At 40.9% G+C, this 22,005-nt stretch overlaps 1 long non-coding RNA gene across 1 annotated transcript in view; it reads left to right on the top strand.

Annotated features, from left to right (window-relative positions):
• Positions 1-7,390: 7,390 nt before the first annotated feature.
• Positions 7,391-22,005, top strand: part of LOC144579861 (uncharacterized) — a 37,983-nt gene continuing 23,368 nt past the window's right edge. The window contains exon 1 of the long non-coding RNA XR_013528320.1: positions 7,391-7,631. This is a non-coding gene — a long non-coding RNA (uncharacterized LOC144579861). The remainder of the gene's footprint in view (positions 7,632-22,005) is intronic.

A 22,005-nucleotide genomic window follows, 5' to 3' on the forward strand; every position in this document is an offset into this window, starting at 1 on the left:
ATGAAGAAAAGCCTTTGATTTGTTGGCTTCACTAGTGAATTATATCAAGCATTTATAGAACAAAAATTCTTTCCAAACTCTACCAAAACTACTCAGCCAAATCCTAGCTAGCCACATTAAGCAGCATACTGGCAAGATTTCACCCCATGACCCAGGAGAATTTATTATTGGAATGCAGAAAAGTTTTAGCATATGACTGGTTTCTGTGCAGTGCTGTTTATAACTGATTGATTGCAACCAGTTACAAATTTCTTTACTCCTTCTCCACTCCCACTGCTTCACTTAGCTAGCCTTTCTTAACAAACATTTCAGCATATAAAAATTAATCAATGCATACACCACATTAACAAATGTTTTTATAAAAATCTCATTAATACAGAAAAAGTAGTTTACAAAATTCAAAATATTTTTATAATAAATTAGGAATTTATTGTGTTTAAAGAAATAAAAGGAAACCATCTTTGTAAAATTCACATATAAAAACCCACAGCAAACAACATATTCCAAAGGGAAAGACCGAAAGGCTTTTCTCTAAGCTCAGAAGCAAGGCAAGAATGTCTGCTCTTGCCACTTTTATTCAACACAGTTTTGGAAGTTTTAATCAGAGAAATTAAAACAGAGAAATAAATAAACTGCATCAAAATATGGACAGAAAATATATCCTTATATGTAGAAAATCTTAAAGATTCCACACAAAAACTATTACAATTAACGAATTCGGCAGAGTAGAGCATTTAAAATCGACATAGAAAAATAAATTGTATTTTTAGTTGGCAACATAAATAATCTGAGAAGTAAACTATAAAAATAATTTAATTTACAATAGCATGAAAATAAGAAAGTACTTAGGAAGTAACCAAAAAGTAAAATTCCAATGACTTAGTGTGGACATTAAAAACAAATCAATTTTTAAGTTTCTGTGAAATCTCAAGGGACCCTAAATTGCAAAAGTAATTTTGAAAAAAAATTCCAAAGTTAGAGAAGTTACACTTACTGATTTCAGAACTCAGTATAAAAGTCTAAAATAGTATACTACAAATAGACCAACAGAATAACATGGAAAGCCAACATAAATAAACATGCTAAAGTGCAATGAAATATATATTACAAAAAAATTAAATATTTTAACATGTTTTTTAAAAAATTAAAAAATAAAAATGAACACGCATATATATGGTCAAATGATTTTTATGAGAAAGGAACTGTCCTTACAACTGGTGCTAGGAAATTGGGTACCCACATGTAAAAGAATGAAGCTGAACCCTAAGAAAAAAATTAACTAAGTTGATTAGAAACTTAAACATAAGAGCTAAAACCACATAATTCTTAGATTACAATATAGGTAAAACATGTTATAACATTGGATTTGGCAGTAATTTTTTTAACAGGACACCCAAAACTCAAGAAAAAACAAACAAAAAATAGACAAATAGAACTTTATCCAGAATACACAAAGAAAAATTCAGCAACCATGAAACGAACTACTTGTTTAAAATATAGGAAAAAAAGTTAAACAGACATTTCTCTAAAAATTATGTAAACTGGCTAATAAGCGCTGAAAAAACACAAATGTAATCCCAAATGACATATTACTTAATACCCATCAGCACAGCTACTACCAAAGGAAAAAGAAGCAAACAAACAACCGAATCACAAGTGTTGGTTAGGATGTGGCGCAATTGGAACATTTGTACACTGTTGGCAGAAATGTAAAATGCTGCAGCTGCTATAAAATAACAGCATAGTAGTTACTAAAAAAGTTTACACATAAAATTACCGTATGACCCAGCAATTTTACACCTGGGTATGTAGTAAAATATATGAAAGCAGAGACACAAAATAATACACGTACACCTAGATTTATTGCAGCATGACTCACATCACCCAAAAGGTGGAAGCAACCCAAATGTTATTTGAAACATCATTAAGAACAAACAGAAAAAAATGGGACTTATACATGCAGTGGAATATTATTCAGTTAAGTAAAGTAAGGAAATTCTGACACATGGTATATCATGCATAAACCTTAAGGAAATTGTGCAAAGTGGCATGAGCCAGTCATAAGGGACAAATACTGTATAATTCCACTTATGAGACACTTGGAGCAGTAAAATTCCAGAAACCCAAGTAGAAGAGCTGTTCCTAGGAGCTAGAGGAGGAGTAACAGGGAGCTGTTATTTAATGGATATAGAGTTTTGGTTTTGCAAGTTGAAAGAATGTCCTTATGCATGGGAATGATAGTTGTAATACAATGTGGATATACTTATTTTTTCTGAGCTGCACACCTAAAATAGTTAAAATGGTTAATTTTATGTATACTTTACCATAATGTGAAAAATAATTTTTTATTATACTTTAAGTTCTGGGGTACATGTGCAGAATGTGCAGGTTTACTACATAGGTATACACGTGCCATGGTGGTTTGCTGCACCCATCGACCTTTCATTCTACATTAGGTATTTTTCCTAATACTATCTTTTCCCTAGTCCCCATTCCCCTGCCAGCAGGCCCCAGAGTGTGATGTTCCCCTCCCTGTGCCCATGTGTTCTCATTGTTCAACTCCCACTTATGAGTGAGAACATGCAGTGTTGGTTTTCTGTTCTTGGGTTAGTTTGCTGAGATTGATGGTCTCCCGCTTCATCCATGTCCCTGCCAAAGACATAAACTCATTCTTTTTTTATAGCTGAATAGTATTCTATGGTGTATATGTGCCACATTTTCTGTATCCAGTTTATCATTGACGGGCTTTGGGTTGGTTCCATGTCTTTACTATTGTGAACAGTGCCACAATAGACATATATGTGCATGTGTATTTATAGTAGAAAAATTTAATGTCCTTTGGGTATATAGCCAGTAATGAATTTGTGGGATCAAATGGTATTTTTGTTTCTAGATCCCTGAGAAATTGCCACACTGTCTTCCATAATGGTTTAACTAATTTACACTCCACCAAAAGTGTACAAGCATTTCTATTTCTCCACATCATCTTCAGCATCTGTTGTTTCCTGACTTTTTAATGATCACCATTCTAACAGGCATGAGATGGTATCTCACTGTGGTTTTCATTTGCATTTCTCTAATGACTAGTGATAATAATCTCTTTTTTGTTATATATTTGTTGGCTGCATAAATGTTTTCCTTTTAAAAGTATCTGTTCATATCCTTGGCCCACTTCTTGATGGGGTTGTTTTTTTCTTGTAAATTTAAGCTCTTTGTAGATTCTGGATATTAGCCCTTTGTCAGATGGATAGAATGCAAATTTTTTCTCCCATTCTGTAGGTTGCCTGTTCACTCTGATGATAGCTTTTTTTTCTGTGCAGAAGCTCCTTAGTTTTCTTAGATCCCATTTGTCAATTTTGACTTTTGTTGCCATCGCTTTTGGTGTCTAGTCATAAAGTATTTGCCCATGCCTATGGCTTTAATAATATTGCCTAGGTTTTCTTCTAGGGTTTTAATAATTTTAAATCTTACATTTAAGTCGTTAATTCATCTTGAGTTAATTTTTGTATAAAGTGTAAGGAAGGGATTCAGTTTCAGTTTTCTGCAAATGGCTAGCTAGATTCTGAACACTGTTTGTACATAGGGAATCCTTTCCCCATTGCTTGCTTTTGTCTGGTTTGTCAAATATTAGATGTTTGTAGATGTGTGGTGTTATTTCTGAGTCCTCTGTTTGGTTTCATTGGTCTATAAACACCTCTATGCAAATAAACTAGAAAATCTAGAATAAATGGATAAATTCCTGGACATATACACCCTCTCAAGTCTAAACAAGGAAGAAGTTGAATCCCTGAATAGACCAATAACAAAATTGAGGCAGTCATTCTAAAATTGAGGCAGTAATTAATAACCTAGCAACAGAAAACAGTTAGGGACCAGATGGGTTCACACCTGAATTCTACCAGAGGTACAAAGAGGAGGTGGTACCATTCCTTCTGAAACTCTTCCAAACAATAGAAAAAGAGGGACTCCTTTTCTATCTCATTTTATGAGGCCAGCATCATCCTGATACCAAAATATAACAGAGACACCACCACAACAACAAAAATTTCAGGCCAATATCACTGATAAATGTCTATGCGAAAATCCTCAATGAAATTCTGGCACACTGAATCCTGCAGCAAATCAAAAAGCTTATCCATCTCGATCAAGTCTACTTTATCTCTGGGATACAAACCTGGTTCAACATATGCAAATCAATAAATGTAATCAATCACATAAACAGAACCAATGACAAAAACCACAGGATTATCTCAATAGATGCAGAAAAGGCCTTCAAGAAGATTCAACAGCCCTTCATGCTAAAAACTCCCAATAAACTAGGTATTCATGGAACATATCTCAAAATAATAAGCTCTATTTCTAACAAACTGAATGGGCAAAAATTTCAATATCATACTGAATGGGCAAAAACATTTCCTTTGAAAATTGGCACAAGACAAGGATGCCCTCTCTCACCACTCCTATTCAACAAAATATTGGAAATTCTGGCCAGGGCGATTAGGCAAGACAAAGAAATGAAGTGTATTCAAATAGAAAGAGAGGAAGTCAAATTGTCTCTGTTTGCAGATCACATGATTTTATATTTAGAAAACCCCATTATCTCAGCCCCAAACCTCCGGAAGCTGATGAGAAACTTCAGAAGTTTCAGAATTTAAAATCGATGTGGAAAAATTACAAGCATTTCTATACAACAATAACAGACAGAGAGCCAAATTATGAGCGAACTCCCATTCACAATTGCTATGAAGACAATAAAATACTTAGGAATACAATTAACTAGGGATGTGAAGGACCTCTTTAAGGAGAACTACAAACCACTGCTCAAGGAAATAAGAAAGGACACGAACAAATGGAAAAACATTCCGTGCTCATGAATAGGAAAAATAAATATTGTGAAAATGGTCATACTGCCCAAAGTAATGTATAGATTCGATGCTATCCTCAGTAAGCTACCATTGACTTTTTTCACAGAAAGAGCCCACATAAAAAATAATTTTTTAAATGAATAAACTATATCTATCTGCAATAGCATAAATATAATGTTGTATAAAAGAAAGTAGATGTAAAAGTGTGCATATTATATTTCACTTACATAAAATCCAAAAAGTGAACAAAACTGAGGTTCTGACTTCCAGTAATATTGAAGTAGTTTGTTGAATAACTATTTCACAGATAACTATAATAAAGCTTAATAAAATATTATATTTTGCTATATAGAAGTGCACATCTATGTAAAATACATATATAATAGGCATGTTAGGAATAACTGAATGAGGATTTCAACTATGTCACTGTAACAGATGTAAGAATTGAAGTTTGAATCTATTCAAATTAACTCCCTCTTAAAATAATAACAATTTTCAAAGATATACAACAGAATTCAGAGTCCCTGTAGTTCCTATTACACAATTTAAAAATTCATGAGATGTGTGAAGAAGCATGAAAGTGCAATCAATTCACAAGATAAAAAGTAGACAACAGAACCTATTCTCAACATGGCCAGGATGCTGTAATCAGTATATCAGTCTTGAAGAAAGCTATTGTAAGTATGTTCATTGGGTAAAGAAAAATATTATCACGACAAGTGAACAGATCTATAAGAATACACTCCCAGTCCTTTGGTCAGAGGGCTGCAGGACTACAATCCCAGCATGGACCGGGCTCAAGGACAATGTGCATTACTGGAGGAAGAGGCGAGGCTGTGTGCATGTCATTAGGCTTGCTGGGAGATGTAGTCTTATAATTACTCCCATCCCTTTTGTCACAGGGCTACAGGCTGATTCCACCACGCACCGGGTTAACAGACAGCGCACCTCTCTGGAAGAAAAGGGGAGAGGTTATAAGCACCTTTTGGGCTTGCTGGGAGATGTAGTCTTACAAACACTCCCAGCCATTTGGTCACAGGGCTGCAGCACCACAATTCCAGCATATACTGGAATCAGGAACAGTACACATCGCTGGAAAAAGAAATAGGGCTGTGAGTGAATTGCTGGGCTTACTGAAAAATGCCATCTCATGAACACTTCTTCAGGGATCGTGTGCATCACTGGAGGAAAAGGCGGGGCTCTGCATGCCTCGCTTTTCTTGCTAAGAGATGCAGTCTCATAAATACTCCAAGCCCTTTGGTCGCAGGGCTGCTGGACTACAATCCCAACGTGCACCCGGCTCAGGAATAGTGTGTGTGACTGGAGGAAGAGGCAGGGCTGTGCGTGCCTCCTTCATCTTGCTAGAAGGTGTAGTTTTATAAAAACTCCCAGCCCTTTCATTACAGGGCTGCAGGGCTACAATTCCCTTCTGTACCAAGATCAAGAATAGTGGGTGTCCCAGGAGAAAGAGGCGGAACGGCATGTGCCTCGCTTGGCCTGCTGGGAGATGTAGTAGTCTCATAAACACTTTCAGCCCTTTGGTCACAGGGCTGCAGCACCACAATGTCAGCATACACCGAGCTCAGGGACAATGTACATCAATGGAGGAAGAGGCGGGGCTGCGTACACCTCCTTGGTCTTGCTAGGTCACTCCCAGCCCTTTTGTCATACGACTGGAATACTTTAACACAGGGTCAGGGACAGTGCACGTCACTGGAGGAACAGAAAGCGCTGTGCACTTCTCACTATGCTTTTTGGGAGATGTAGTCTCATTAACACTCCAAGCTCTTTGGTTACAGTGTTCCAGAACTACAATCCCAACATTCACCCTGCTCAGGGACAGTGTACCAATCACTGGGGAAAGAGGCAGGGCTTTGTGAGCCTTGCTGGGCTTGCTGGGAGATGTAGTCTCATGGCCTCTCCCTTCAACTTTGGTCACAGAGCTGCAGCACCATAATCCTAGCATGTAGGGGGCTCAGGGACAGTTCTCTAGTCACTGGAAAAAGAGGCGAGGCTGTGCGCACCTGGCTGGTTTTGCTGGGAGATGCAGTTTCTTAAACACTCCCAGCCTTTTTACCACAAGGCTGCAGGAGTGCAATTCCAGCATGCACTCGGCTCAGGAACAGTGTGCATTACAGGAAGAAGCGGAAGAACAGTGAGTGCCTCCTTCTCCTTGCTGGAAGTTGTAGTTTTATAAAGACTCCCAGACCTTTGGTTAGAGGGCTGAAGGACTACAATCCCAGTATACACCTGGGCCAGTGATAGTGATCATCACTGGAGGAAGAGGCGGGACTGTGTGTGGCTCTCCCCAGGCTTTCTGGGAGATATATGCTCATAAACACTCCCAGCCCTTTGGTCACAGGGCTGCAGGACTACAATTCTAGCATGCACCAGTCTCAGGGACAAGGCAAGAGATGGGGTTGTGTGCGCCTCCCTAGGCTTGCTGGGAGATGTATGCTTATAAACGCTCCCAGCCCTTTGGTCAAGCAGCTGCAGGACTACAATCCCAGCATGCAACAGGCTCCAGGGCTTTGCGCAGCTCTGGAAAGAGGAGCAGAGTGGTCGCATCCCACCTAGTCATGTGCTGGGAGCTCTAGTTCCTTAACTGCTCTGAGCCTGTTTGTAGGTAGGCTTTAGAACTCTAATCCCACCATGTCCCAGGATCTGGAGTGCATAGCCCTGGAGGGAGGGGCAGACCGGTGTTGACTTCTTGGTGTACAAAGTACTGTTGGACTCTGAATCCTTGCCGACTCTTTGCCAAGGATAGTGAGTACAAATGTGGACGTTAAGGGAAGGTCTGGGCTGGGCACTGAGGAGGGCATTACCCTACAAAGATACCTTACCTTTGCCCAAATAGGGCGGGTTGTTCTCACCCGATTGGTCCTGTCCTGCTCGATTTTCTCTTTCACCTGCACCCAGGGTTCTTTCCAGAGCATTGCATCTTCTGCAGCTCAGGGCGCTGCCTTCTTTCCTAAACTGTTGGGGAAACTGTCCTGATATCCGAGACACTCTCCATTGTGCCACGACCCTCTTTTTCCTCTAGCCAGAGCGCATGCTCAACTGCTTTTGAGAGAAATCTTCCACCTGGCCTGATTATGAACAGCTTCAGAGCTCTGTAGAGCAGTGACCAGGACTGTGACTTCCTGGAAATGTCACTCTCAATGGCGGTTTTTTCATGAATGTGAAAGTCGAGGCATTAGGAAGGTTAAGTGTAGGGTTGCACAAAATCTGTTAAAAGTAAAGAAGAAAGCCCCATTTCTGAGGCAGGAGTCTTGTGAGCCATTTTTATTAACTCATTAGAGTGGACAAGCTCCAAAATGCAACCTGAAGCTGCTGACGACTTAGGCATTTTACAATTGAAATCATCGGTCCATCTCAAGTAGGGCGTGATTTGCCAGTGTCTCAGAGACACAATTGGGATCTGATCCTTCAGGAACAGACAGCTTTCCAGCTTTGTGGTAGCGACTTTTAAGATGTGGAGTAGTTGGGGGTCATTTGAAACCTGTCTTCCGTAGGGACTTTTACTTCTAGAGAGCACGTGCATTTTTATTTTACCTGTCCTCAAGCTGACGCTTTGCTCATTTTAATAATAAAAAACCCACTCTTGGGGGAAGATTTAAGATGCCAATGAGACAGGCAATGTATGCACAAATATGTAGAGCTGCTGCACATGTGCACAGAGAAGACCAGGCAGAACATGCTTAGTGTAACACTTCTTTCCACCTTCCTATGAATAATCATGTAAAACTCCCCATAAAGAGGGGTTCTCCACCAATAATTAATGCTATCTCACCCTTATGAGCAGGCAGCCCTGGAATTTCTTTATCAGAGTGTACTGTCTATTCTGCATTTAATTTTCAAAATATTCTTTTTTTCTTCAATAAATTACTCTATGCTATAATTCTTTTGCTGTGTGTCTTGTTTAAATTCTTTTAAACTAAGAAGATAAGAACCAAGGTATTACATCAGCCATCAATGTTTCTGGTGCCATGGCCCGGTGAGAGGTTTGTCAGCTTCATTAATTTCACTTTCCCTTTACTTGCAGTGAATACTATAGCAGTTCCAGACTACCCGGTTCACTATCACTGCTTGTTCCAGTGCCGTTTCAGTAAAGTTCCGAGGGAAAGGTTTTTAAGTCACCAATATTCCTTAGAGAGAGAATATAAGTTTGATCTCCTTCTAGCTGCTACTTCTGTACTATCCATAAATACACTAACCACACGGGTCACTCTCAGCATTTCATATTCGGGCTACATTGGTGCTTAGTTTCACATCTTTCTGGCCACACTTCAGACTCGGCTTACCGTTTGCTGTTCCTTCAGCAATACTCGATCGCCACCTAGTGGCTATTGTAATTTATTTTCTGATCAGGTTTTCTGTATACAAAATTTTTGTTTTGTTTTGAGGGGCAGAATAAGAGCACCCTGTCCCTTTGGGCTTTACGCATTTTCCAGCTCCTTAACATTGTTTTTCAACAGGCTTTCTTTGCTGAACAAAAAGTGCAGTCATGTAGATGCCCGGACGTGGGGATTGCATCTGAGCGTTCCAGGTATTAATAATTGAGCATCACAAATGGCAAACCAGTGAATTAAGAAAAGACTTGTCAGCCAGACATCTGCCCCAGAGCCAGCAGTGGGAGTCATCTCAGTAGGGCTGGAAATGTCCAGCACTGGTGAGAAGTAGGAAAGTGTGTGGCAAATGCCTATGACCTCCTAGAGCTTTAGTTAGTGGGTTTTGAAGGGATGCTCTGGACACCTTGGTGGTCCCACTTGGCTCATGGCGATGCCCGTGGCCTCCTAAACTTCAGTACATGTTCTGTCTTTGCTGGATTCTCTCAGCACTGTGGGGAGCCTTTACCTCTACTCTCATTGAAACACCACTGGGATATTACTGGAACGGCTTTTGGCTAGAGGAATTAAGAAAAGGCTTATATTCTTTTGTAACACTATTTAGCCTGTGTACAGATTAGCTAACAAAACATGACTGGAGAATTAGACTGTGAATTTTAATAGCATCCTACAGCAAGATCTTTTCTGTAGAAATCAGGGAAGATCGTCTGAAGTATCTTATGTGCAAGCCTTTATGGCTGAGAACAAAACCCAGCTCTATGCAGCACCTGTGGGCTAAAGCCTAGTAAAAAAGAAAGCCTCTCAGACCCATTAGAGGACCCATTCTTATTAAGGGGAAGAGACTCCAGATCTCAGAGCCTAACACCAGCTCCAGATAGGGGCTCTCAGGAGCCCATGTCTTTTTTAGAATCCCCACCATCCCACACACTATCAGAGCCTCCTGTAGAATCTAATCTTGTTTCACCTCCTTTTTACACTCTTCCTTAAAGGCCTTTGTCAGGTACAATAGAGACCAGCCCAGCTGCAATACTCACAGTGGGACTTCATACCATCCAGGGCCAGCAAAATTGCTTCTCCTACAGAAAGTCCCAAATGCAGAGAGGACCATCAGAGTGCATGTTCTATTCTCAATAAATGATCTAATCCAATGTAAAAAACAACTCTGATGGCTCTTAGAGAACTTCAGTGTGTTTACTGAAGACTTCTTTGTCCATCACTCAGCTTTATCATCCATAAACAGACCCAATTACTGCTGTCAACTTGGCTGCACAAAACTTTTGCTTATTGGCAAAAAAACAGAAAACACTAAAACTTTCACTGCATTCACCACTTTAATGCAAAATACTTTTTCAGCACAAATGTCACCATAAGGTGGAGCCTTGGGAATCTAGTATAAAAGATCTCAGGAAACCACAATGGCTTCCCAACAGCAGCAGAGGGACTCAGTAGACTTCAACAACGTCTGTGCTTGGTGGCCACTGTAGTCCTACAGACCAAAGAGCCTGGGATCTTCTCGCAGCCAGGCTGTGAGAAACATGTTTGTATCTAAAAGAAGAATGCTGTTTTTGAAATCAATTAGTCTAGTTCATTCCAAGAAAATAGTAATAATATCACCACCCAGACAGACAAAATTGAATCTCTACGAACTTTCACTGGAACATGAAAGCAATGTCTATTACCCGCCTTGCTGTCTTTAATAGAATCAGTCATTACTATACTTTCGGCTTTAACTTTTGTTCCAACTCTGTTTAAAATGTTAACTGATTTCTTGCTGTCTTACTTACAGCAGTTCCTTTTTTGTATGACGGTTTTGCGAGGCTTTCAACGTTTGGCTGCCAACATCTTACCGGCTGGTTCCATAAATGACATGGTTTACACCCTGTTAGATCACACAGGAAGAAACTCTAGGGCCCAGGCTTGGCAGAAGTAACACCCACTCAGCAGAAAACAGCTCCAGTAAAAATGACCTAGCCCCTCAACCTCCAGTGTGATTATGGCTCTAAGATCTCTTAAAGGGAAATTGAAGCAGAAAAGATAGTCAAGAAAATAGCCATGATCTCGGGATATAGAAACCGTGGTGACTGCACAGCCAACACAATAAGCCTTAGCACTCCCATCGGGCATACTCAAGCAAAGCTATCTTCATTAAGGACTCTCTGCTCTAGAGAACATGTGCGTTTTGATTTTGCCTGTCCTCAAACTTAACTTCTGCTTATTTTAATAGCAAAAACTGCAACCCCCAGTCAGGCACAGTGGCTCAGACCTGTACTCCCAGCACTTTGGAAGGCTGAGGAGGGTGAATCACTTGAAACCAGAAGCTCGAGACTAGACTGGCCAACATGATGAAACCCCATCTCTACTAAAGACACAAACACCAGCCGAGTATGGTGGTGCATGCCTGTAATCCCAGCTACTCAGGAGGCACAAGAATCGCTTGAACTCAGGAGATGGAGGTTGCAGTGAGCGGAGATTACTTCAGCCTGGGCAACAGAGTGAGACTCCATCTCAAACAAACAACAAACATACACTCCTGGGTGAAGATCTAAGATGCTGATGAGACACACAACATATGAAGAAGCATGTAAAGCTACTGCACATGTGCACTAAACTAAGAGAACCAGAACTGAGGTATCACATCAGCTGTCAACACAGCAACAAGTCAGTCTCTTTCCTGTGAACATAGCCCATGCAGAAAAGGAGAGTCACATCACCTATGTGCTGACCCAGAGAAATGTCACAATTTACCTTATGCACAAAGTTAAGGTCATAGAAGAGAGTCGTATTAAATAGTTTCTGGGCCCAGAGATATGTCACAATGCCGCCTGTGAGCAGAAATCAGGCAGAATAATTACATAACCAGTGTGCTGGACACAGCGATGTTATTCTTTCATCTGTGGGCATGACCCAGGAATGAAAGAAGAGTCACAGCATTTAGGTGATTGGTGCAGATGTGTGTAACAATCTCTCTTATGGGCAAAGCCCAGGTAAGAGAGGAGAGTCATCTCCAAGGTGATTAATGTAGAAATATGTTACAAGAAACTTTTTAGGTATAGCCCATGCAGAGTCTCCTTATCTTCCAGATGTTAGGTCCAGGGATATGTTAGAATGCCCAAAATACACAGGGCTTAGTCAAAAAAGGAGAGTCACATCACCTAGGTGCCGGGTCTAGACATATGTCACATCTGTTTCATGGGGAAAGCTCAGATAGGCCCAGAGATATGTTCCACTGCCTCCTGCTTGAAGTGTCTAGGCCAAAGACTCACATCACCTTGGTGCTAAGCCCATGTTTCTATGTAAACATTCAACCACAGTTGATAGGGTGACTCATTGTTTTTTCTTTTATTCTGAGACAGAGTCTCACTTCATCACCAGGTACCAGGCTGGAGTGCAGTGGCACAATCTCAGTTCACTGCAATCTCTGCCTTCTGGGTTCAAGCAATTCTCCTGCCTCAGCCTCCTGAGTAGCTGGGACTACAGGCACGTGCCACCATGCCCAGCTAATTTTTGTATTTTTTTAGTAGAGACGGGGTTTCACCATGTCGGCCAGGATGGTCTCGATTTCTTGACCTCATGATCTGCCTGCCTTGGCCTACCAAAGTGCTGGGATTACAGGCGTTAGCCAGGGTGACTCATTTCTAAACCCAGCTCACAGGCAAGAGAGAACTCTCCTATCTTGACCTAGTTAATTGTAGTGATGTTGACTCTCATACCCAAACTTAATGCCACAGGTACAATAATGAGTCCATACCAGCAGGAAGGTCTCAAAATTGATTGCAACTCTCATTCATACTGTATAAGGCACGGGATAGTATACAGAGTGTGCTAACCGGGCCAAGCACAACAGGTGAGATTGTGACACTCATATGCACACCCAGCCAACAGTAATTATTGTCATCCTCTGACATAAACACACATCACTGTTGAGGTTCTGAATCTCACACCTATAGTCAGTCAAAGACGCAATAATTGAGTCATACATAGATACATGTAGGTTGGTGACTCTCAGATCAAGATGCAGCACACCTGTGAGACTGTGACTTCCCTAAGGAGACACAGTCTGCACAGAAATTGATGCTGTCATGCACAAATCCAGTTGGCTGTTGAGCTGGTTACTCTGGGGCTTACACCCAACATACAGGAGGTATTGAATGCCATACTCAGTATTGAACTCAGTTGTGGGATTGTTCATCTCATTTCTGGGCCATTCTGCAGGTTTGACTGTGAAATCTGCCAGTGCTTAGCACCTGAGTGACTTGATGCTCTTGCATGGACCTAGCCCACAGATGGGATATTAACATATTGCTGGATCCAGCACCTTGAAGATGTAACTCTGTTCTTTTTCCTTGGCACTGCCCACAGTGAGCATTTTTACATATCACTAGACGTTGCAACCAGGTGATGTGAGTCTCCTTTCCTTTCTTGTCTCTGCCCTCAGAAAGCATTGTTGTATCTGGCTTTGCCTCACCCAGGTTATGTGACTCACCTGCTTGTGCACTTCCCATAAGGGACACTTTGGTATATCCAACACCCAGGCGATGTAACTCTACTCCCTGGGCCCTGCCTACAAGGGGCATTATGACATATCTCTGTGCTCATCACCAGGTAATGTGATTCTCTTCTCCTGCCTAGTCCCTTTGCACAGAAGGGATTTTGACATGTTACTGGGCTTAGCACCAAGTTGATGTGAATCTTCTGCCTGGATCGTTAACAGAAGACATTGTGATGTACCTCTGGGTTCATCACTTAGATGATGTGACTCTTCTCTCTTACCTGAATATTGTCCATAAGAGAGATGGTGACATATTTCTGGGTCTAGAACTGGGATAATGTGACTCTTCTCCCCTGTCCAAGTCATGCCCACTGAAAGAAGTGTGACTTATAACTGGGCACAGCACACAGGTGATGTGATTCTTCTTTCTGGCCCCTACTTACAGGGGTCACTTTCAAATACCTCTGGGCCCATCACTTAGACTGTGTGACTCTCTACTTCTTCCTATGGATTGCTCACAGTAAAGACTGTGACCTATTCATTTGCCCAGTACATACATGATGTGACTTTCCTCTCATGCCTGAGCCCCACCTTGCGTGGATCACCTGAAGTCAGGAGTTCAAGACTAGCCTGGCCAATATGGTAAAATCATGTCTCTACTAAAAGTACAAAAAATTAGCTGGGTGTGGTGATGGGCACCTGTAATCTGCAAGAGCAAAACTCTGTATAGAAAAAAACATTCTAGAGTCGTTATTTAATTTTCATGTATTTGTATAGTTTTGAGGGTTTCTTTTGGAGTGGATTTCCAGTTTTATTCCGTATTATGCCAGTTAGAATGGTGAACTTCAAGTTTGGCCATTTTTACGTAATCCTATATCCTTTCAGACTGTTTTATTTAGATTTTTTTCTTTATCATTTCTAATCAGTCTAATTTGAAAGACTTGTTTTTAGCTCTAAAATTATTTTTCCTACTTGTTCTAGTCTATTGTTGAAACTTTCCACAGCATTTTGTATTTCTCTGAATGTGATGTTTATTTTCATAGGTTCTGACTGGGTTTTCTTTGCAATGTCTATCTCTAGTAAGTTCTTCATTTATATGTTGGATTTTAAAAATTTCTTTATGTTTTCACCTTTCTCTGGTATTTTCTTGAGTAACTTAATAACCTTATGAATTCTTTATCTGGTAGTTTAAAGATTTCATCTTGGTTTGGATCCATTGTTGGGGAGCTCATGTGTTCTTTTAGGTGTGGTATAGAACCCCATTTTGTCATATTACTAGACTGACTTTTTTGGCTCTTTCTCTTTTGGATAGACTATTTCTTCAAACAGTTTTTGAATTTATTTTTTATTTGATGGTAATTAAAAAAATTTTTTTCTCTTAAGGATATGACTTTACTGTTCGTAGTTTATTACGATCTAACTTGATTCTTGGTGCTTTTAGGGGTTAAGGCTCTGTGTGAGTTTCTTTGTTATAGAGAGTCTTTGTGCACTGGATTTTCTAAATGCTGGTTATGTACTTGGTGTGTAGGCAAGTTTACTTTACTACCTCCTATGGGGATGAAATGTCAAGGATCTCTTGAAGCTTCTCTCATTCTACGATGGTGTACACTTTTTGAATTTATTTAATTTTCCCAGTATTTTATTTACTGAGTTGCCGATTGAGGCTTCAGGCCAATAGGGGAAGTATCCCTCGGTACACACCAGTTGTAGCTAAAGTAGATTGGTAGGTGTAATACCCAATGGAGGGCAGAGGTTCTAGCCTTGATAGAAGTGGCTGGGAGAGCTCTAAATTATATGTAGTGAGGTTTTATTAAGGTAAAGCATGGGAGCTACATCAGCTTTCCTGCCAGGCCAGCAAGAAAGCTATCTGCTCCCAGCCTCACTCCCATCCCAGTGTTCTAGCTGTTCGGATTAGACAGGCACCACGTTTCATCTCTAGAACTGTTGATGTTCAAGTAGGGAGAAATTGTGACTCTGCCTCTTGTGATAGCCTGAATCCAGGGAAGTGTCCTATGGGGATACAATTACCCCGAATTGTTCCGGGAAGGGTGTCTATAGCTACATCTGTGGTGTATTGCCATGGGAGCAGCTGCTGTTTAGTTTGCAGTGTTGTACCAGGGGTGAACAAGAACCCTTTCTCCCAGATCCTGTATGATCACGGAGGCTCTCTACCTGTTGGAGTGGAGATGCAGGCCCAGATCCTGTATGATCACAGAGGCTCTCTACCTGTTGGAGTAAAGATGCAGGCTTTTCCTACTGCCTCCAACACTGCAATTGTGTCTCTGCTGTAAGAACCTTCCTGCAAGTGAAAATACCTGAAACTCAAGGCCTGCCAGTCAGATTCATTTGTCCCATGGGGTGGTCCCTTGATACGGCGCTCTCTCCCTTCTCCTAGAAATGGGACTTCCTGAGAGCCAGATAACAGTGATTGTTATTGCTCCTCTGGGTCTAGCAACCTAGTGGTGCTACCAGACTCTGGGCTTGTGCTGGAGAATGTCTGCAAGAAATCCAGTGATGTGACCTGTCTCCAGGTCTCCCAGCTGGGATACTAGCACCATTTCTTATGGAGGTGGCAGGGGAGTGATGAAGACTCTGAGATTCCTTGATTGTAGATAGACTTCATGTGCTGGCTTTCATAAATTCTGGTTATAGTTGTAATAAACTTGTCATTTGGATAGACTCAGGACCTCTGGCTAGCCAGGGTGTTGTACCCAGTGGTAATAGATGAGATCACGGAGCCGTTGTCTCCTTCCTTGGTGCAGTGTTATTCTACTTAGAGGGACTGTAATGAATTGTGTTTATTGGCGTCCAACCAGGAGGTGGTACTTGCAAAAGAACACCAGCTGTGGTACTAGCAGTGGGACTTGAGCTTGCCCTAAGTTGCTCAGGGGAAGTGTTCTGATTCCTCAAGTAAGCAGGGGGCTATTAAGCTCCCAAAAGTTTGTGTCCTTTTTGTTAAGCTACTAGGGTGCGTGGAGGGCTACCACCAGGTGGGGAAAGGATGAGGTGGGTGTATGCTCTGACTCTCCTTGGGCAGGAAAGAACATCACCCCTGTGGTGGTTGCGATGTTGTTCTCAGGCCACTTTGGCAGTGTTCCAGAGGGCAGTAATACTGTCTCTGCTGCACTGGAGAGTTGGCAAAGTGTGTGGGGAGTAGTGGGTGGCAGTAAGCCTCACCCAGATTCCATGCAGTTGGTGAGACTGACCTCACTCTCACAGTGCTCTGCTAATAATGCAGGATTTAGATTCAGGTAGTCTGCACAGAGCTCAGACCTGCCCCAGGCCATAATCTTTCCTACAGGGATAGCAAGCACAAGTTTTAGGCCATGCCCCTCTCCATCTGCCAACAGAACCAGGTGCCTTGCTCCTGCACTAGTATCTGCAGCTGACTACCCACCCCTAATCCCCTTTTGCTGCTTTCTAATCACGGAAGCTTATCCCTATTGGAGATTATATCACAAAATTCAGTTAGGAGCTTCTTTTACCCTGTCACCCTGCCCTGAGCTTTTTGGCTGATTTCCCTGAGGGCCTCTGTTAGATACAGTCATAAATGACTTCCCTTAGTTAATGTTGGAGACTGGGAATACCTGCAGGGCACTTCCCATGGCTACTTTTACTTGTTTCTATTTTTCGAGACAGGGTCTTGCTTTGTCCCCCAGGCTGAAGTCCAGTGGTGCAATCTCAGCTTACCGAAATTTTGCCTCCTGGACTCTGGTGATCCCCCTTCCTCAGCCTCCTGAATAGCTGCGACTACAGGTATGCATCACCACAGCTGGCTGGTTTTTGTATTTTTTTGTAGACATTTTTTCACCCTGTTACCCAGACTGAACTGCTGCTTCTACTTTTATATTTCACACTACTCCCTGAAGCACTTCCAGCTCTGGGTAGGGTAAAGGCCTTCTCCCATGGCCTGAATTTTCAGATTCCCTAGTGGGGATGTGTACTCTGGAGGCAGACTCTCTATCTCTCACATTCTGGGGACTTCCAGTTTATTGCCTATCTCAGAAAGCAGGCTGTAGCCTGCTGCTTCTTTTAAAGGTTCTGTGGATTCTTTCAGTTTTTCTTTTGCGTTCCTGCATTTGTTCTTGGAAAGAAAATTCAGTGTGAATCTGTACACACTATTCTGTTCTTCCAAGTGGAAGAGGCACACTAACACTGCCTCCAATCTGTCAACTTAGAAAAAAAAGTTCTGTCTTTTTCTCCACTCTTTTTGTATTTTGTGTGTGTTTTTCTCTGATTTCTACAGATTTACCTTCAAGTTCACTGATACTTCCAATACAGTTGAGTCTGCTGATGAACTCATAAAAAGGTATTATTTATATCTATCAAGGTGTTTTATTTCTAGCATTTTCACATAAATTTCTTAGAGTTCCCGTCTCTCTGCTGAAATTAGTTATCTGGTCTTGCACATATTTCTATTGGGATTTTAACATATGCGTATTTTAAGTTCTGTATCAGATTATTGCAACATCTGTGTCACATGTGAGGCTGATTTCACAATTGCTCTCATCTTTGTCTTCTTTTGCCTCCCAAGATATCTTTATTCCTCTCTTTTTAAGCTTTGTAATTTTGGGGTTGAAATCTGGACATATTAGATGTCCATATAGAAACCAAGATAAGTAGATTTTATGTCTTAAAACTGAGATGCCTTTTCTTTTACTGGGCCTTTAGTATAGGTGTTTGTATTTCTCTGAGTAAAGCTGGGCTTGAGATGTGATTTTGCTAGATCGTGATTTTAACTACCGTATGGGATCTTTCTTTCTTTCTTTCTTTCTTTCTTTCTTTCTTTCTTTCTTTCTTTCTTTCTTTCTTTCTTTCTTTCTTCTTTTCTTTCTTCTTTCTTTCTTTCTTCTTTTTCTTTCTTTCCTTCTGTCTTTCTCCTTCCTTTTTTCCTTTCTTCTTTCTTTCTCTTTGTCTCTTTCTCTTTCTTTCTTCTTTATTTCTCTTTTTCTCTCTCTTTCTTTCTCTCTCTCATTCTTTCTCATTTCTTTCTTCCTCTCATTCTCTCTTTCTTTCCTTCTTTCTTTTTTCTTTCTCTTTCTTTCTTTCTTTATTTATTTTTGAGATGGTGTTCGGCTCTTGTTACCCAGGGTAGAGTGCAATGGTTTGTTCTCAGCTAACTGCAACCTCTCTCTTTTGGGTCTAAGCAATTCTCCTGCCTCTGCTTCCTGAGCAGCTGAGGTTACAGGCATGTACCACCACAGCCAGTTAATTTTGTATTTTAGTGAAAATGGCATTTCTCCATGTTGGTCAGGTTGGTCTTGAACTCCTGACCTCAGGTGATCCACTCACCTCAGCCTCCCAAAGTGCTGGGATTTCAAGCATGAGCCACAATGCTCAGTCTACTTTATGGGATTTGAATGCCTCTGGTAATACCTTATGTAGAGGGTAGGTGTTGGTTTGCCAGAGGATGTTTTTCTGGTGATAATTTTACCCTCAAACTTAAGTCTTCCTTCTGTTCTATCCCTAAGAAAGAGTATGTCTCTTGCAAATAATATGTATCTTGACAGCAGTTAGTCTTGTGATGAGGGTAGGTCAGAATTTTTTTATCTGATTGCCACTTTAAGGCAAGCACTGTGCCTCTGAGCCCCAGGGGTATGGCCTTCTTATTCTCTTCTTCTGACATGGCTCTGAATTCCTTGTGAATTTCTGCACATCCTCTAGGGTTTCAGGCTTTTTATGTATATTCCCTACTTCTGGCAGCAATGTGCATTCACCAGAGCCCAAAGAGAGTGCTTCTTGGTTCTTCAACCACAGATAAAGGCTCTTTTATTCTGTAGAGGAGAAAGGTCTGAGTAGAGTTTCTTGCCAGCATTGCTGCTGTTGCATCGCCCAGTTCTGTACCTTGAGAGAAATTTTCTTTTTTTAATTTTTTAATTATTTCAGATTATTATTATTATTATTTCTTTATTATTCTTATCTTTTTTATTGCATTTTAGGTTTTGGGGTACATGTGCAGAGCATGCAATACAGTTGCATAGGTACACACATGGCAGTGTGTTTTGTTTGCTTTCACTCCTTCACCCACATTTGGTGTTTCTCCCCAGATTATCCCTCCCCACCTCCCCCTCCCACTGGCCCTCCCCTTTTGCCCCAGTAGACCCCAGTGTTTAGTACTCCCCTCTCAGTGTCCATGTGTTCTCATTTTTGATCATCCGCCTATGAGTGAGAATATGCGGTGTTTCATTTTCTGCTCTTGTGTCACTTTGGTGAGAATGATGTTCTTCAGATTCATCCATGTCCCTAAAAACGACACGAACTCATCATTTCTGATTGCTGCATAATATTCCATGGTGTATATGTGCCACATTTTCCCAATCCAGTCTATCATCAATGGGCATTTGGGTTGATTCCAGGTCTTTGCTATTGTAAACAGTGCTGCAATAAACATTCGTGTGCATGTGTCCTTATATTAGAATGATTTATAGTCCTTTGGGTATATACCCAGTAATGGGATTGCTGGGTCAAATGGAATTTCTATTTCTAGGCCCTTGAGGAATCGCCAACTGTCTTCCACAATGGTTGGACAAATTTGCACTCCCAGCAACAGTGTAAAAGTGTTCCTTTTTCTCCACATCCTCTCCAGCATCTGTTGTCTCCAGATTTTTTAATGATCACCATTCTAACTGGCGTGAGATGGTATCTCAATGTGGTTTTGATTTGCATCTCTCTGATGACCAGTGACGATGAGCATTTTTTCATATGATTGTTGGCCTCATATATGTCTTCTTTCGTAAAGTGTCTGCTCAAATCCTTTGCCCACTTTTGAATGGGCTTGTTTTTTTCCTGTAAATCTGTTTGAGTCCTTTGTAAATTCTGGATATCAGCCCTTTGTCAGATGGGTAAACTGCAAACATTTTTTCCCATTCTGTTGGTTGCTGATTCACTCTAGTGACTGTTTCTTTTGCCGTGCAGAAGCTGTGGAGTTTGATTAGGTCCCATTTGTCTATTTTGGCTTTTGTTGCCAATGCTTTTGGTGTTTTGTTCATGAAGTCCTTGCCTACTCCTATGTCCTGGATGGTTTTGCCTAGATTTCCTTCTAGGGTTTTTATGGTGCCAGGTCTTATGTTTAAGTCTTTAATCCATCTGGAGTTAATTGTAGTGTAAGGTGTCAGGAAGGGGTCCAGTTTCTGCTTTCTGCACATGGCTAGCCAGTTTTCCCAACACCATTTGTTAAATAGGGAATCCTTTCCCCATTGCTTGTTTTTGTCAGGTTTATCAAAGATTGTATAGTTGTAGATATGTTGTGTTGCCTCCGGTGCCTCTGTTTTGTTCCATTGGTCTATATCTCTGTTTTGGTACCAGTACCATGCTGTTTTGATTACTGTAGCCTTGTAGTATAGTTTGAAATCCGGTAGTGTGATGCCCCCCGCTGTGTTCCTTTTGCTTAGAATTGATTTGGCTATGCGGGCTCCCTTTGGTTCCATATGAAGTTCATGGTGGTTTTTTCCAGTTCTGTGAAGAAAGTCAATGGTAGCTTGATGGGGATAGCGTTGATTCTGTAAATTACTTTGGGCAGTATACCCATTTTCACGATATTAATTCTTCCTAACCATGAACATGGAATGTTTCTCCATTTGTTTGTGTCCTCTCTGATTTCGTTGAGTAGTGGCTTGTAGTTCTCCTTGAAGAGGTCCCTTACGTTCCTCGTGAGTTGTATTCCTAGGTATTTTATTCTTTTTGTAGCAATTGTGAATGGCAGTTTGTTCTTGATTTAGCTTTCTTTAAGTCTGTTATTGGTGTAGACGAATGCTTGTGATTTTTGCACATTGATTTTATATCCTGAGACTTTGTTGAAGTTGCTTATCAGTTTCAGGAGTTTTTGGGCTGAGGCGATGGGGTCTTCTAGGTATACTATCATGTCGTCTGCAAATAGAGACAATTTGGCTTCCACCTTTCCTATTTGAATACACTTTATTTCTTTTTCTTGCCTGGTTGCTCTGGCTAGAACTTCCAGTACTATATTAAATAGGAGTGGTGAGAGAGGTCATTCTTGTCTAGTGCCAGATTTCAAAGGGAATGCTTCCAGTTTTTGCCCATTCAGTATGATATTGGCTATTGGTTTGTCATAAACAGCTTTTATTACTTTGAGATACGTTCCATTGATACCGAGTTTATTGAGGGTTTTTAGCATAAAGGGCTGTTGAAATTTGTCAAATGCCTTCTCTGCGTCAATTGAGATAATCCTGTGGTTTTCGTTTTTGGTTCTGTTTATGTGGTGAATTACATTTATAGACTTGCGTATGTTGAACCAGCCTTGCATCCCTGGGATGAATCCTACTTGATCGTGATGAATAAGTTT

The sequence above is a fragment of the Callithrix jacchus genome, chromosome 17 (assembly GCF_049354715.1).
Source record: "Callithrix jacchus isolate 240 chromosome 17, calJac240_pri, whole genome shotgun sequence".
Lineage (NCBI taxonomy): Eukaryota > Metazoa > Chordata > Mammalia > Primates > Cebidae > Callithrix > Callithrix jacchus.